The sequence below is a fragment of the Pan troglodytes genome, chromosome 1, assembly GCF_028858775.2.
Source record: "Pan troglodytes isolate AG18354 chromosome 1, NHGRI_mPanTro3-v2.0_pri, whole genome shotgun sequence".
NCBI lineage: Eukaryota > Metazoa > Chordata > Mammalia > Primates > Hominidae > Pan > Pan troglodytes.
Window position 1 is genome coordinate 26,642,215 of NC_072398.2, and position 17,720 is coordinate 26,659,934.

The window sequence follows — 17,720 nt, forward strand, 5'->3', positions numbered from 1 at the left end:
CTGAGCCCATAGACTCACACCGGACCCTCCCAGGCTGACAGAGGTCAGCGGGAGTCCCTTGCCTCACACCGGCCCCTCCCAGGCTGACAGAGATCACTGGGAGCCCCTAGCCTCACACCGGCCCCTCCCAGGCTGACAGAGGTCAGCGGGATTCCCTAGGCTCACACTGGCCCCTCCTAGGATGACAGAGGTCAGCGGGAGCCCCTTGCCTCACACCGGCCCCTCCCAGGGTCACAGAGGTCATTGGGAGCCCCTTGCCTCACACAGGCCCCTCGCTCGCTGACAGAGGTCAGCCTGAGCCCCTTGCCTCACATCGGCCCCTTCCACGCTGACAGAGTTCAGCCTGAGCCCCTTGCCTCACACAGGCCCCTCCCATGCTGACATAGGTCAGCCTGAGCCCCTTACCTCACACCGGCCCGTCCCACGCTGACAGAGGTCAGCGTGAGTCCCTAGTCTCACACCGGCCCCTCCCACGCTGGGAGAGGTCAGCCTGAGCCCCTTGCCTCACACCGGACCCTCCCATGCTGAGAGGACAGCCTGAGCCCCTTGCCTCACACAGGCCCCTCACAGGCTGACAGAGGTTAGCCTGAGCCCCTAGCTTCACACCGGCCCCTCCCAGGCTGACAGAGGTCAGGCTGAGCCCATAGACTCACACCGGCCCCTCCCACACTGAGAGAGGTCAGCCTGAGGCCCTGACTCACACCGGCCCCTCCCACACTGAGGGAGGTCAGCCTGAGCCCCTTGCCTCACACCGGCCCCTCCCGCACTGAGAGAGGTCAGCGTGAGCCCCTGCCTCAACAGGCCACCGTGAGGGAGGAGCAGGGCCGCACGCGGGCTGCTGGGAGGCAGTCAGGGAATTGGGCCTGGGAGGTCGTCGTGGGGCGACAGCTGGGCCTGGAGCACCCCTGGGAGGCAACAGCGGGGGCTTCAGGCTCTTCTCCAGCAGCAGCTGGGACTGTTCAGGCTACTGGAGGCGGGATGTGGGCCTGAGCGCTTGGTTGCAGAAACTTCGGGGTCTACAAACGCCGGCGGGAGCTGAGCCAAAAGAGCTTGTTTGCTGGGAGGCAGGAGCTGGGCCGGGAGATGCAGCCAGGAGGAACAGCTGGGCATGCAGAGGCCGCCATGCAGGAGGCAGGGGCCGGGCGTCCTCAAGTCGGCCTCTCCAGACCCACTTGCAGCCTCCCAGCGTGCTCTCCGGGCCCAGCGCCGGCCTCCCGGCTGCGTCTCCAGGCCCGACTCTGGCCTCCCAACAACGTCTTTGGACTCAGCTCCTGCCCAGCTCCTAGCGGCCCTGGTAGGCGCACAACTTCCCGAAGCCAAGCTCCCCAGGCCCAGCTCAGGCCTCACGGTGGCCTCTCCAGGCTCAGCTCCTGCCCTCCGATGGCATCTGCAGGCCCCAAATGGTCTCCGGTCGGTGGGCTCCTCTAGGCCCAGCTTGGGCCTCCCGGCGGCCTCTGCAGGCCCAAGTCGTCCTCAAGTTGGCCTGCAATTGGGCCTGGAAGAGCAGCAAGTCGGCCTCCCCGGGCCCAGCTCCGTCCTCTCGGCGGCCTCTCCAGGTGCAAAACTTCCTCGAGTCAGCCTCTCCAGGCCCAGCTCCTCCAGCCTCCCAGTGGCCTCTTTCAGCCCAGCCCAGCTCATGGCTCTCGGCAGCCTTCCAAGGCCCCGCTTTTGACTTTTGGCGGCCTCTTCAGGCCCAGAACTTGACCTGCAGTGGGCCTTTGCAGGCCCGGCCTCCTGCCTCTCGAAGGCCTGCACGGGCCCGGCCTCGGCCTCGGCCTCACAGCGGACTCTCCATGCCCAGCTAGCTCTCGCCTCACTGCGGCCTCCCGAGTCCAAAGCTCCTGCCTTTCGGCCACTTTGGCAGGTCCAGCTCCCGCCTGCCAGTGGCCTCTTGAGGCCCATGGGGCTCATTCCTCACAACGGCCTTCCCAGGCCCAGTTTTTCCCTTCCGGCGGCCTCTCCGGGCCCAGAACCTCCTCAAGTCGGCCTCTCCAGACCCACTTGCACCCTCCGGGCGTCCTCTCCGGGCCCAGCTCTTCCTCCCGGCTGCGTCTCCAGGCCCGACTCCTGCCTCTCAACAACCTCTTTGGACTCAGTGCCTACCAATCTCCTGGCGGCCTTGGTCGGCCCACAGCTTCCTCAAGCCAAGCTCCCCAGGCCCAGCTCAGGCCTCACGGTGGCCTCTCCAGGATGAGCTCCTGCCCTCCGATGGCATCTGCAGACCCCAAATGGTCTCTGGTCGGTGGGCTCCTCCACGCCAAGCTTGGGCCTCCCGGCGACCTCTGCAGGCCCAAGTTGTCCTGAAGTCGGCCTCTCCCGGCCCTGCCTCCCAGCAAGTAAGCAAGCTCTTTTGGCTCAACTCCTGCCCAGCTCCCAACCGCCTTTGTAGGCCCCGAACTTTCTCCAGCCAAGTTCTTCGGGCCTAATTCCTGCCGCCCCTGTACAGGACCAGCACTGGTTGGAGAACAGCCTCTGCAGGCCCTGCTCCTGCCCCCACGGCTGCCTCCCGGGGCGAAGTCCCTGCCTGCCTCCCAGCAGCCCGCGTGCGGCCCAGCTCCTCCCTCACGGTGGCCTGTTGATGCCCAACTCATGCCTCTGGCACCCTGCCCAGAGGCATGAGCCCCTGCCTCACACTGGCTCCTCCCATGCTGAGAGAGGTCAGTGTGAGCCCTTGCCTCACACCGGCCCCTCCCAGGCGGAGAGAGGTCAGCGTGAGCCCCTTGCCTCACACTAGCCCCTCCCACGCTGAGAGAGGTCAGCGTGAGCCCTTGCCTCACACCGGCCCCTCCCACGCTGAGAGAGGTCAGCGTGAGACCCTTGCCTCACACCGGCCCCTCCCACGATGAGAGAGGTCAGTGTGAGCCGTTGCTTCACACCGGCCCCTCCCACGCCGAGAGAGGTCAGCGTGAGCCTCTTGCCTCACACCGGCCCCTCCCACGCTGAGAGAGATCAGTGTGAGCCCTTGCCTCACACCGGCCCCTCCCATGCTGAGAGAGGTCAGCGTGAGCCCCTTGCCTCACACCGGCCCCTCCCACGCTGAGAGAGCTCAGTGTGAGCCCTTGCCTCACACCGGCCCCTCCCACGCTGAGAGAGTTCAGTGTGAGCTCTTGCCTCACACAGGCCCCTACCACGCCGAGGTCAGACTGACGCCCTTGCCTCACACCGGCCCCTACCACACTGACAGAGGTCAGCGTGAGCCCCTTGCCTCACACCGGCCCCTCCCACGCCGAGAGAGGTCAGTGTGAGCCCTTGCTTCACACCGGCCCCTCCCACGCCGAGAGAGGACAGCGTGAGCCTCTTGCCTCACACCGGCCCCTCCCACGGAGAGAGAGTTCAGTGTGAGCTCTTGCCTCACACCGGCCCCTCCCACGCTTAGGTCAGCGTGAGCCCCTTGCCTCACACCGGCCCCTCCCACGCTGACAGAGGTCAGCGGGAGCCCCTAGACTCACACCGGCCCTTCCCACACTGAGAGGGGTCAGCATGAGACCTTGCCTCACACCCGCCCCTCCAAGGCTGACAGAGGTCAGCGGGAGCCCCTAGGTTCACACCGACCCCTCCCAGGCTGACAGAGGTCAGTGGGATCCCCTAGCCTCACACCGGCCCCTCCCACGCTGACAAAGGTCAGCCTGAGCCCCTAGCCTCACACCGGCCCCTCCCAGGCTGACAGAGTTCATCCTGAGCCCATAGACTCACACCGGCCCCTCCCAGGCTGACACAGGTCAGCCTGAGCCCATAGACTCACACCGGACCCTCCCAGGCTGACAGAGGTCAGCGGGAGTCCCTTGCCTCACACCGGCCCCTCCCAGGCTGACAGAGATCACTGGGAGCCCCTAGCCTCACACCGGCCCCTCCCAGGCTGACAGAGGTCAGCGGGATTCCCTAGGCTCACACTGGCCCCTCCTAGGATGACAGAGGTCAGCGGGAGCCCCTTGCCTCACACCGGCCCCTCCCAGGGTCACAGAGGTCATTGGGAGCCCCTTGCCTCACACCGGCCCTTCCCACGCTGAGAGGGGTCAGCATGAGACCTTGCCTCACACCGGCCCCTCCCAGGCTGACAGAGGTCAGCCGGAGCCCCTTGTCTCACACCGGCCCCTCCCACGCTGATAGAGGTCAGCCTGAGTCCCTTGCCTCACACCGGCCCCTCCCTCGCTGACAGAGGTCAGCCTGAGCCCCTTGCCTCACACCGGCCCCTCCCACGCTGACAGACGTCAGCCTGAGCCCCTTGCCTCACACCGGCCCCTCCCTCGCTGACAGAGGTCAGCCTGAGCCCCTTGCCTCACACCGGCCCCTCCCACGCTGACAGACGTCAGCCTGAGCCCCTTGCCGCACAGCGGCCCCTCCCAGGCTGACAGAGGTCAGCGGGAGCCCCTAGCCTCACACCGGCCAGTCCCAGGCTGACAGAGGTCAGCGGGAGCCCCTAGCCTCACACCGGCCTGTCCCAGGCTGACAGAGATCAGGCTGAGCCCCTGACTCACACCGGCCCCTCCCACACTGAGAGAGGTCAGCGTGAGCCCTTGACTCACACCGGCCCCTCCCACGCTGAGAGAGGTCAGCGTGAGCCCCTGCCTCAACAGGCCACCGTGAGGGAGGAGCAGGGTCGCACGCGGGCTGCTGGGAGGCAGGCAGGGACTTGGGCCTGGGAGGTCGTCGTGGGGCGAGAGCTGGGCCTGGAGCACCCCTGGGAGGCAACAGCGGGGGCTTCAGGCTCTTCTCCAGCAGCAGCTGGGACTGTTCAGGCTACTGGAGGCAGTATGTGGGCCTGAGCGCTTGGTTGCAGAAACTTCGGGGTCTACAACGCCGGCGGGAGCTGAGCCAAAAGAGCTTGTTTGCTGGGAGGCAGGAGCTGGGCCGGGAGATGCAGCCAGGAGGAACAGCTGGGCATGCAGAGGCCGCCATGCAGGAGGCAGAGGCCGGGCGTCCTCAAGTCGGCCTCTCCAGACCCACTTGCAGCCTCCCAGCGTGCTCTCCGGGCCCAGCTCTTCCTCCCGGCTGCGTCTCCAAGCCCGACTCTCGCCTCCCAACAACGTCTTTGGACCCAGCTCCTGCCCAGCTCCCAGCGGCCCTGGTTGGCACACAACTTCCCGAAGCCAAGCTCCCCAGGCCCAGCTCAGGCCTCACGGTGGCCTCTCCAGGCTCAGCTCCTGCCCTTTGATGGCATCTGCAGGCCCCAAACGGCCTCCGGTCAGTGGGCTCCCGTAGGCCCAGCCTGTGCCTCATGGCGGCCTCTGCAGGCCCAAAGGGTTCCGAAGTTGGCCTCTCCAGGCCCAGCTTGGGCCTCCCGGCGGCCTCTGCAGGCCCAAATCCTCCTGAAGTTGGCCTCTCGAGGCCCAGCTCCAGCTTCCCGGCGGCTTCTGCAGGCCCAAGTCTTCCTCAAGTTGGCCTGGAATTGGGCCTGGAAGAGCAGCAAGTCGGCCTCCCCGGGCCCAGCTCCGTCCTCTCGGCGGCCTCTCCAGGTGCAAAACTTCCTCGAGTCAGCCTCTCCAGGCCCAGCTCCTCCTGCCTCCCAGTGGCCTTTCAGCCCAGCCCAGCTCATGGCTCTCGGCGGCCTTCCCAGGCCCCGCTTTTGACTTTTGGCGGCCTCTTCAGGCCCAGAACTTGACCTCCAGTGGGCCTTTGCAGGCCCGGCCTCCTGCCTCTCGAAGGCCTGAACGGGCCCGGCCTTGGCCTCGGCCTCACAGCGGACTCTCCATACCCAGCTAGCTCTCACCTCACTGTGGCCTCCACAGTGCAAAGCTCCTGCCTCTCGGCCGCTTCGGCAGGCCCAGCTCCCGCCTTCCAGTGGCCTCTTCAGGCCCATGGGGCTCATTCCTCACAACAACCTTTCCAGGCCCAGTTTTTCCCTTCCGGCGGCCTCTCCGGGCCCCGAATCTCCTCAAGTCGGCCTCTCCAGACCCACTTGCAGCCTCCCGGCGTCCTCTCCCGGCCCAGCTCTTCCTCCCGGCTGCGTCTCCAGGCCCGACTCTGGTCTCCCAACAACGTCTTTGGACTCAGCTCCTGCCCAGCTCCCAGCGGCCCTGGTAGGCACACATCTTCCAGAAGCCAAGCTCGCCAGGCCCAACTCAGGCCTCACGGTGGCCTCTCCAGGCTCAGCTCCTGTCCTCCGATGGCATCTGCAGGCCCCAAACTGCCTCCAGTCGGTGGGCTCCTCTAGGCCCAGCTTGGGCCTCCCGGCGGCCTCTGCAGGCCCAAGTCGTCCTCAAGTTGGCCTGCAATTGGGCCTGGAAGAGCAGCAAGTCGGCCTCCCCGGGCCCAGCTCCGTCCTCTGGGCGGCCTCTCCAGGTGCAAAACTTCCTCGAGTCAGCTTCTCCAGGCCCAGCTCCTCCTGCCTCCCAGTGGCCTCTTTCAGCCCAGCCCAGCTCGTGGCTCTCGGCGGCCTTCCCAGGCCCCGCTTTTGACTTTTGGCGGCCTCTTCAGGCCCAGAACTTGACCTCCAGTGGGCCTTCGCAGGCCCGACCTCCTGCCTCTCGAAGGCCTGCACGGGCCCGGCCTCGGCCTCGGCCTCACAACGGACTCTCCACGCCCAGCTTGCTCTCGCCTCACTGCGGCCTCCCGAGTCCAAAGCTCCTGCCTTTCGGCCACTTCGGCAGGTCCAGCTCCCGCCTGCCAGTGGCCTCTTTAGGCCCAGCTCATTCCTCACAACGGCCTTCCCAGGCCCCGTTTTTCTCTTCCGGCAGCCTCTTGGCCTCTAATTTGTTCATCTTGTTTGTATAAATCCCAAAATATTAAATTTTGGAATATTTCCACCATTATATAAATATGTTGTTCGGTAATTTATTTGGAGTGAGTTTCTGCACCATGCCCGAATTTTTTATTTTATTTTCCTTGTTATTTGGTGTTAAACAGGTTTAATGACGGTCATGGCAACTTTTTGGCACAATGAAAAATATCGCCCATGATCAACGTGTTCTGTTCTGGGGAAGGGGGCAAAGGCAGGGTGAATCACTTTCTTAAAAAGTATAGCTCAAGTTGGGAGTTCAGAGGGAATGGGGAGAAAACCCTCCCGCTGCCTGTATCTAAGTGCAGGAGCACCCACCCCCATACTTACCTGAGTTCAGCCCCTCTGGGGAAAGAAGGGGTGCATGAACTCCCCCTAGTCCACAGGCGCCTCCCTGTGGCCCAAGGCCCTCTTCACACTCCATCTGGTAGCCCCAGCAGGAGCTATTGTCCGAAAAGTGAAAAGCTCTGAAGGTCCCACAATTCATGGTATGTACAGGGGCTCGGAGGAGGGAAACTGCCCAGCTTTCCCCCGGCACAGCTGCAGGGGTAGGGGGTATAGATAAGAGGAGCAGGCCTTGGCCAGGTGTGGTGGCTCACGCCTGTAATCCCAGCACTTTGGGAGGTGGAGGCAGGCGGATCACGATGTCAAGAGATCGAAATCAGCCTGGCCAAGATGATGAAGCCCCGTCTGTACTGAAAATACAAAAATTAGCCGTACGTGGTAGCGTGCACCTGTAATCCTAGCTACCCAGAAGGCTGAGGCAGGAGAATGGCGTGAACCCGGCGGGAAGAGCTTACAGTGAGCCAAGATCGCACCACTGCACTCCAGCCTGGGCGACAGAGGAAGACTCGGTCTCAAAAAAAAAAAAAAAAAAAAAAAAAAAAAGAGGCAGGCCTTATTCCATCCCAAACTGAAAGGATTAAATGGCTTTACCTGGGAGAAGATAACCATTCTGCCCTCCATTGCTACCCCCACATACTGTCCATGTTCTCAGGGGGTACTGTGAGTCCTGGGATCTTCTTTGGGGTCGCCCACCTGCCTGTGGTAGTTATGGAGACCCCCAGGTGTTGAGGCAGGGCTGGGGTGTCCCCTTCCAACCAGGCTGTCAAGGCCCCAACTCTGGGGCAGAGGCAGTGGCAGGGCAGCCAGGGTTGCGCCAGAGCCTGAGCAGGGTGAGGTGGGGTCAGGCAGGGCTGGGAGTCAGGGCAGGGGCAGCAGCAGTGGACTCGCTATGCACACATCTTCTTCTCCAAGGTTTGTGTGCAGAACATCCTGCCCATGCTGCCCCAGCAGCTTCAGTTGGCACCTGCCCCAGTCCAGCCTCTGGGAACCATGCAGCGGCTCCCAGCGGCCCTGCACCCACCACCAGCATCTGTTTCACCTGCAGTTGAAGATCCGTGACGTGCCCAGAAGATCATGCAGTCATCAGTCCCACGGAGCAGCCCGTGAGGCTGAGGCTCCTCCCACTGGACCGCCCCCCAACTGGCACCACTGCTGCCCCTGCCCCTACTCTCAGCCTCACGTGACTCTTGGGCAGAGGAAGTGGTGGGGCAGCCAGGGCAGTGTCAAGAGTCTGAGCCAGGTGAGGTCCAGTCAGGACCCCCACAGGGCTGGGAGTCAGGGCAGGGGCAGAACAAACCTTGGAGGAGAAGATGTGTGCATAGTGGGCCTGGAGGGTGGCTGTGGCCTAGTGGACAGGAAGAAGCAGTGGGCCTGGAAGAGCTGCATGATCAGGGCCGGCACTGGTCCAGGGCTCGTGCAGTGAAGAGGACAGCGCCTTCTCCATCTCCGGTTCCCTGAGCCTGTCCTCGGCTTCTCCACCTGTACAGGCAAAGGGGAAGCTGTCCCCATCACACATGGCACACTTGGGGGTGTTGGGCTTTGGGCTGCAGCTGGAGCATCTTCTCATCTTGCATCTGGGCATGGTGGGGTCCTCCAGTGTGGGATCCATGTCCGTGGGGTTCCCTCTGCCCCGACCCCGAAAGCCCAGTCAGTTTCTCTTTAGGCTCTGCCCCCTGGGTGGCTCAGCCCAGCTCCTGCCTAGGAAAGCCTTAGTGTTGGGAGGGACCCTGATGACTGAGGAGCCTGGTAGCTCCAGGTCGGCCACACTTTCAGGTCTCTTGCACCAGAAGGTGGCAGGATCCATTGGGAGGAAACAGATCGCCTTGGAAGGCGTCCCTGGGCCCCCTCCCCAGGGGTAGGGGCCGTAGGGGGCCCGCTCTGCTGCCTTGACCAGACTCTTGGGCTTTGAAGGCTCCTGGGCCCAGTAAGAAGGAGGCGGGTGCCAAGGTTGAGAAGGAAGCATCCGAGTATGTGTAGGAGGAGGACAGGGTGGGACCATAGACTTTGCCAAAAGCTACAGGTGGATCGGGTGACCCTGGGGGCTCAGGATCCAGCAAGGGGCGGCAGGAGTAAAGGAGGAAGGAATGACAGGTGCAAATACCTTCCCACCAAAGCCCTTGTTGCCCTCTGGCTCCTCCCCAGAGTTGTCCCCACTTTCAGTCGGTCACCCACTCCTTGAACTTGAGATCAGTGTCAGTGGTGCTAAAGCCATCATCAGCAATGACATCATCACCCCCTCCTCCTCATGGATGATCGTGTGCTCCTCGTCACTCACTATGTCCTCACTGGCCATGTGCTGGGAATGAGCAGCTCAGGTGGGTAGCAGCAGGGCTGCCCACTGGTCACCTCCCTCACCAGGGGCTGCAAAGTGGCCTGGAGCTCCATACTGAGTAGAAGGCTTTGGGCCAGAGTATGATGCAGTGCCAGACACCACCTGTGTCAGTTCCTGTAGTGCCTGACGGTCTATTTCCCTGCCGTCCAGGCTGTGTACCCCGCTGTGGGAGAAGGCTTGGGCCAGGCTGAGCCAGGTTCTCTGACTGTGTGCAGCCGTTCTGCCCCACAGAAGCTGCTCCTTGGTATCCGAGCTCTGGAGTGTTTGGGCTGCAACTGACAGGAGTTCAGAGGACACCCCAGGGGCAGTGGCAGTGCCTGTCTCTGATATGCTCCGCTCCCACGAGCCCTTGTTACACTCCTGCTAGCCCCTGGCTTGTGGGCTTGGCCTCTGAGCTGGACTTCTTTCGGTCCTTGTTGCAAGTGGGCCACCTTCACCTGGAAGGCCAGGTCATGGTATTTCTGCATCTCATTGGGCCCCAGGGTGTACCACCGCTCGCTCAGCATCTGGCTGATGGTCCGGTTATACTGGTTGGGGTGACCCTGGTGCGCCCTGCCAGGGCCTGGTGCCGCTTGCTGAAGATCATGACCGGCACTCATGGGCCACCGGATGTGGTCCTTGTCCCATTTGTTGGGGCTGCGTCCATCCTTCTCAGAAGATGAGTCCTGTTCCTTGCGCAGGGCACTGAGGGACTGGGCCTGACATCATCTGAGTGGTAGAGGCAACTGGGTGTCAGGAGACATGATGGAGAGGAAAGCATCATCATGGTCATTCTCTGTGTCACTGTCCAGCAGGGACTCCCCTGAGGGGCCCAGGGCTCCTCCTCCGTGGTGGGAGGTGAGCTTTTACCAGGTTCCACCACCCCCAAAGTGTGTGGGGTTGCGGGCCCTGGGCTTTCAGGGCAGGTGGCTCCAGGGGGCTGCCGAGGGTCAACACTCCCTGTCCCACCTGGTGGACGCTCATGAGCAACAGCTGCCAACTTGGCAGGTTGTTTTCTCTGGTTGGAGGCCACTGAGTGACTGGCAGGTTGCTGGGCCTCGTGTGGCTGCAGGGAGGGGTCAGGAAGGGGATGGAGTACCAGGGGAACACGGCCACAGAGTGACCTTCCACATTCCTCCACACGAACATGCTGACGCCACGGGAGGCCTCACTGAACGCAGGCCTGGGGGCCGAGTTATAATTGGGCATACTCTGGATAGATTTTTTTAAAAGACTTAGAAGCAGGTTCCATGTTTTTACTTTAGGTAACCTTACCTAACAAGAATCCATCAAACCTCTGATTCTTTTTCTCTTGTTCTGTCTTTATGGAAGATGCTAAACACCAGTCATCGTGTTCTGCAGATCATTTTTTTTGATCATCTTTAAGTCTTCTTCCTTCGCCTTTTTCATAGTTTTATTTTTCCTTGCCTACCTTTGTAGTGCTTATGAATACTCTCCAGAATCGAAATGAACTTCAGAGTCTAACCAACTTGATATTTCACACTTTTAGCTTCTTCTCCGATGAAGACAGCAACTTAAAGGTGGAGGGGATTAACCCAGGGTTATTTTGTTGAAAGAGCTGAAAACCCCAGGCCAGTTTGAGGAGATTGGATCTAACCTCTGGACTAAATGTTTGAGCCACTCTGCTTTCTTTACTCATATGGTCTTTCTTCAAATACATGTGGCAAAAATACAGTCTGGACTGGAAGTGTTTGAGCTGGGGGAAAGTGCTCAAAATTCATGTATCAACTTAAAGGACCGCACGCACCAAATTCAAGGCATTTGAAGCACTGGTTTTGCATTGGTGGGTAGTGTGTGGGTCTAGAATGGGAAACTGAATGGGACCTCTCAAATGTTGGAAAGGTCGGGGAGAGGCAGAGTGTTTTTCTCTAGCAAGTGGCTTTATTTTCTGGAAGGATGCCTGATGATGCTGGTGAGTCTTCCTGGAAGGGTCTAGGACTGTTAGAAAACAATCTCTAGGACATAGAAAAGCCAAAATGTATTCCTTTTCCTTACAGCCTAAGGTGTTGAAAAGTTTGGAAAGTTGAAAAATACACACATGCAGGTACTTGCTCTTTCTAGAGATCAGCCGATGTCAGGGGAAGGGAGAGGAATGATGACTGGCAATGACTGGAGGGAGATGGGATTAGAGCGCTTCAAAAACCTCTCTTTCTTACTACTTTGTTACTGGATGACCAAGTAACTCAGAGTAAGTAGTCCTGGTACTAAGGTATTCAAGGATCCCAAATGGCTTTGCTAAAAGGCATTCGGTGTGTTAGTAAAGGGCTAATACTTTTGCGATAATATGGGTATTTGTCTTGCATCAGTGGGTCCTATGTCCTCAAGGCGCTGTGAACACTTCACCTTCACAGCATTGCTCCAGTAGATATCCTGACCACAGAGGGACAAAATAATTAACAAAATATGAGGGTGTTGAGTGTGTTTTCCTAGATCTAAAATACTGCAAGCCAAAACAGAAAGTCTTACAGTTGCCAAAAGCGAACTCAGTTTAAGAAACACATTCCCTGTAGTGGTTCACACCTGTAATCTCTGCACTTTGGGAGGCCGTGGCAGGTGGATCACTTAAAGCCAGGCATTCGAGACCAGCCGGGCCAACATGGCAAAATCCTGTCTACTAAAAATGCAAAAAATTAGCTGGGCATGGTGGCAGGCACCTGTAATCCCAGCTATTTGGGAGGCTGAGGCAAGAGAATTGCTTGAACCTGGGAGGTGGAGGTTGCAGTGAGCTGAAATCACGCCACTGCACTCAACCCTGGGCGACAGAGGGAGACTCCCTTTCAAAAAAACCAAAAAAACAAACAAACAAAAAACAATAAAAACAACAACAAAGAAAAAGAAAAAAAAAGGAAACACATTCCCTTGCTTTGTAGAGCTTGTTGGGGAGATATTTAATTTCATCTCAACGAAGGTTGTGCTTACTGCTTGTCAGGCACAGTACTGAGTCTGGGGAGACCCAGAGATGAGAGAGACTTTCTCTGGCTATTACAGTTTACTTAGTGGTAGCCAGATTAAGAATTAACTTAAACACAAGGTCAGAGGACTCTGGGTCCCTAACCTGCACCATCTAACAGAAAGATAAATGAGAGCTGCAGATGGGGGCCACAAATGTAACCTAAAATTTTCTAATAGACACATTAAAAAAATAGTTAATTGTAATTATACAATTATTTTTATAATTATTTTAATTATACTATATTTTATATAATCCAATATATCCAAAATATTATTTCAACATGGAATCAATTCAAAAATTACTAGTGAGATGGCTTACATCCTGTTTCGGTTTCAAGTCTTTTAAATCTCATGTGTATTTTACTCTTTCAGGACATGGCCATTTGGTCTAGCCACATTTCAAGCACCCAGCGGCCACACGCGGCTTGTGGCGACCTTACACACAGTCCTTTATCAAGCTCTGGCCCTCAGATCTGGGAAAAGAAATCCTGGGTTGGAAAAATTCATGTGTTCAGAAAAAAGGCTCTTGGCACTTTCTTCTGGTGACTCTCTAGTCACGCGCCATTGAGGAATTCAGAGAAAACACGGAGAGTCAGAAAGGCTGCAAACACTGGCTTCCCAAGCAACCCGGGACTATTTTTGGGAGTAGCCTCGGAAGGGGCAGGACCTTGGAGCCAGGCCGGCTATGGGGCCTGGGCTGCCACGTGTCAGCCACAGAAACGGCTAGCATTCGGGCCACGCTGGCCGCGCTCTCGGCCCCGGCAGGGCGTGGAGAAGCGCAGCCGCCGGCCTCCGGGGAGGCGATGGGGAGCGGTGCCACAGCGCCGCCCGCCGGCCACGCGCCGTAACTGCAGGCGCGGCGCCGCCTCGGCCCGTCCTGTTAGCGAGCAGCCGAGTTGACGGCCAAGGCCGCCGCCTCCCACTGGTTTTAATTGAGGGGATGGTGCCTGTGTGCAGGGCGTTGAATACGAGCCCATGGAGCCTCCAATTCCGGTACTCCGGCCTGCAGGTCCAGGTAATACTGGGGCTGCCGGGCCAGTTTCCCCCTCCTCCTGCCCTTGCCTGCTTTTTGTTGGGGGACTAGGATTTTCTTTTCTGGGTCACTTCTAAAGCACGTTAAGGATGGTCATCATTTGTATTTCAGGAGAAGTAATGTTTAGCTCTGCTAGGAGTAACATTTTCGGAAATCACGTTTTCCATTTTGGGCTCTATTCTGTATTTAAATGCTATGGATTAAAATAAAAGGAAGCCAACAGGAGGCCCCAGCGAGGATCGAACTCGCGACCCCTGGTTTACAAGACCAGTGCTCTAACCACTGAGCTATGGAGCCCACGTGAGCCCTTGTTTCCACGAATTCACAGATCTTACAAACAACATTGGTTTATATGACGGTCCGTGAGAATTTGACCCCATGTGTGTATTATCAATGGTACTTATAAAAGGCTATGAAATGCCAAAGAAAAATGCTTACAACATGATGATAAGTGGAAAACACTGAAGCCTCAAATCATATGTTTGTGATTACAATACACTAAATCATACCTAACTTATGCATACAGACAAGGGCTGGGAGGGAAAGTGCAAAAATGAAATGGTGTTCTGGTCATATTTTCAGGGGTATGTTTACTCTCAATAAATCTTTCAATCTTGCTTCCTTGATAAATTGTATCAAGTTTGGTACTTTCAGGAAAGTGGGAAGTTATGGGGGTGTCTTTGTTCTCATAAACTAAGTTACTGATTTTGGATGAATTAATTGCTTCAACACATATTTACTGAGTACTCAAATAATGCTAGATGAGGCAGAGTGCCTCTGCTTTGTTTTTCTTTTTTCTTTTTTTCTTTCTTTCTTCCTTTTTTTTGTTTTTTAAGACAGAGTCTTGCACTGTTGCCTGGGCTGGAGTGCAATGGTGTGATCTTGGCTCACTGCAACCTCTGCCTCCCGGGTTCAAGCCATTCTCCTGCCTCAGCCTCCCAAGTAGCTGGGACTACAGGTGTGCACCACTACGCCCAGCTAATTTTTGTGGTTTTAGTAGAGACGGGGTTTCACCGTGTTGGCTAGGATGGTCTTGATCTCTTGACCTCGTGATCCGCCCACCTTGGCCTCCCAAAGTGCTGGGATTACAGGTGTGAGCCACCGCACCTGGGCCCTGTTTTTTTTTTTAATGGTCGGGATCACTATGCTTCATTCCCTTTTGATTAATGAACCATTTACTGAAGGAATGAAGTCATGGCCACAACATGATCCATTAGTGCATTAAAGAGAGAATGAAGATCATGCTCACCAAGTGGGCTGCAGGCATCTCTCCCTCATCTCCAAGTGTCGGCTTACATCCACTCTCTCAGTGAGAGCTGTCCTGATCCCCTGTTTACAGCTGCACCATCCTCCTTATTCTGCTCTTTTTACTCCATACTACTTAACCTTCTTTTGTAGTAGATAATGCGCTTATTGTTTTTTATTCTTCATGTATCTCTCCCTAATAGAATATCAGCTCTTTGAGGGCTGAGGCTTTGATCTGTTTTATTCACTGTTGTCTTCTCAACACCAGAATACTCTCTGGCTCATAGTAGATGCTCAATAAATGTTGAAATGAATGACATCTCTGATGATGCTCATTTAGTAAATTAAGAGAAAAGAGAAATCAGGGAAGTGCTTTGGGAGCTGTCTTCTCATTTTGCCTTATATTCACTTGCGTTGCCTCTCCGTCTACATTGGAATTTTGCATCACCCTTCGATTCTGCAGCTTATCTGGTTCTCTCCTTCTCCTGCTTCCCCGGCCCATTGCTCTGAGATGTACTGCCTGTCGTCCCTCCTCAGCTCCGGGAACCTTCAGTGCCTTCTCACTGTACTCTGGGTAAAGGTCAAACTCCTCAGTAATTTCATCTTTCATATACAAACTTTCCCTCCCTCTCAAGCTACCTGCAGCTACCTTCATCTCTCATCGCACATGGTTCCTTCCACCTGAAACATATAAGCCTGATTTTAATGTCTTATGTTGTCTTGGCAAGAGCCTTAGAGAGCTGGCTTATTTTCCATCTCAGAGGTGATTTTGAGGAGTGTATTAGTTTGCTAGGGCTGCTGTAACAAAATACCTCACAGTAGGTGACTTAAACAACAGAACTGTATTATCTTCTAGCTCTGGAGGCTAGAAGTATGAAATCAAGGTGTTGATAGGGCTGGTTCCTTCTGAGGGCAGTGAAGGAAGCATCTCCTTGGCTTGTAGATGGCCATTTTCTCCTTGTGTCTCCTCACATCATCTTCCCTCTATGTATAGCTCTGTATCCAAATTTCTCCTTTTTATAAGGACACCAGTCAGACTGGGTTAGGGCCCACCCTACTGACCTCACTTTAACTTGATTACCTATGAAAAGACTCCTTCCAAATAAGGTCACATTCTTAGGGACTGGGTCTTAGGACTTCAACAAATGAATTTTGAATTTCCCTTCTTCCATTCCCTTGAGTTGGCACAGCACCATCCCCGACCCCTCCTCCCAATACTGATGCACGTGATCTCCCAGCAGCAGGAGGTAGCATGTGATAGACAAATGGAACCTCTCCTCTTTTCAATTCCAATTTCTGTACTGTAAGAAAAAGGACACAAAGTTAAATGGTAAGATGAAATAAAGATAAAGTAGACATCCTATAAAGACTGTAAAATGGAGGTGATAATTTTGGCCTGTCTGTTTCAGAGCATTTTGAGGGATTCAACACAATAGTGAACCTGAAAGTGCTAGGAAACTGTGAAATGCCAGAAACGAACATAGAAGGGAATGTTCTTCAAAGGTTGAGCATTTACTTCTGGTCTATGGTCGACCCTCAGCAGAAAACCACGTGGAGAGATTCCAGCTTCTGGCACTGCCAGGAGGGAAGGCATCCCACGGTCCAGTTTTGTTGGGAGGGAAAGGAGATGAAAACGAGTAAGTCCCAGCCACATCCCTCAGCTGTTTTGTGTGTTAAAGGGACTTCTTTTTGCCTTAAGAAGATAGTTGCTTTGCTTTCTCACCTCCTTCACCCTCATTCTGTCCTTTGTCCCCTGCCTACATCCTCTCCCCTTCCCCATAGAATCCCCGGTATCCCTGAGGTGGTGGGAAACAGGAGACAGCCCAGGATGGCTCTCCCACCCACTTGGTGTAGGGGCTGTCTGGCTCTCCTCTGAATCATTGTCCCACGTGCATCCTCTCCTCCTGGGAGCAGACCTTCTACTGTCCTGTCCAAAGTCAGACTCAAGGTCAGAGGGTATGAGGATGTAAGGGCCAGAAGGAACCTTTGAGCTTATCTAGTGCCAGAAAAAAGCTGCGACTTCATGAGAAGAAGGAACTTGAACTTCATCATGGGTGAAATGATGTGCTGGGAACATTTCTAATCTTTTCTACTAGCTATTTTGAAATATACAATACATTATTGATAATTATAGTCACCCTACTGTGCCATCGAACACTAGAACTTCTTCCTTCTATCTAACTGTATGTTTGTACCCATTGACCAACTGTATTAGTCTGTTCTCATGCTGCTATAAAGAACTGCCCGAGACTGGGTAGTTTACAAAGGGAAGAGATTTGATTGACTCACTGTTCCACAGGGCTAGGGAGGCCTCAGGAATTTACAATCATGGCAGAAGGGGAAGCAAACAAGCAAACATGTCCTTCACATGGCAGCAGGAAGGAGGAGTGCTGAGCAAAAGAGGGGAAAAGCCCCTTATAAAACTATTGGATCTCATGAGAACTCACTCACTATCACGAGAATAGCATGAGGGTAACCATCTCCATGATTCAATGACCTCCCACGAGGTCCCTCCCCCAACACATGGGGATTATAATTTGGATTACAACTCAAGATGAGATTTGGGTGGGGACACAGAACCAGAGTATATCACCAACCTCTCTTCAGCCCCCCTTCCCAGCCACTGAAAATTACCTAACTTTTGAAGCTCCTGTTCACCTGGGAAGTGGAGCTAGGAGGGTACACACTTTCAGGATATAATGTGCTGCTGGGTGCAAAGAGGTCAGCACAAGTCCAGCCTCACCTCCCTTCAGGGACTGCCCACCTGGACCTGTGCGGCCAGGTTCACTTTCCTGCCTGCCCTTCGATTATGGTAGAGGAGCTTTATCTCTCCCCAGTGAGAGCCCTCTTTTTTTTTTTTTTTTTTTTTTTTTTAATGAGACAGAGTCTTGCTCTTGTCGCCCAGGCTTGAGTGCAGTGGCATGATCTCAGCTCGCTGCAACCTCTGCCTCCTGGGTTCAAGCAATTCTCCTGCCTAAGCCTCCTGAGTAGCTGGGATTACAGATGCCTGCCACCATGCCCGGCTAATTTTTGTACTTTTAGTAAAGACGAGGTTTCGCCATGTTGGCCAGGCTGGCCTCAAACTTTTGACTTCAGGT

The 17,720-nt window shown here is 55.8% G+C and overlaps 1 non-coding gene and 1 pseudogene across 1 annotated transcript; one reads left to right on the top strand and one right to left on the bottom strand.

Annotated features, from left to right (window-relative positions):
* Positions 1-834: 834 nt before the first annotated feature.
* On the top strand, positions 835-6,755 carry LOC129136070 (putative uncharacterized protein FLJ44672; annotated as a pseudogene).
* Positions 6,756-13,601: 6,846 nt separating this feature from the next.
* Positions 13,602-13,674, bottom strand: TRNAT-UGU (transfer RNA threonine (anticodon UGU)). The gene has a single exon. It is a non-coding gene; the product is annotated as a tRNA-Thr (tRNA).
* Between the last annotated feature and the right edge of the window lie 4,046 nt (positions 13,675-17,720).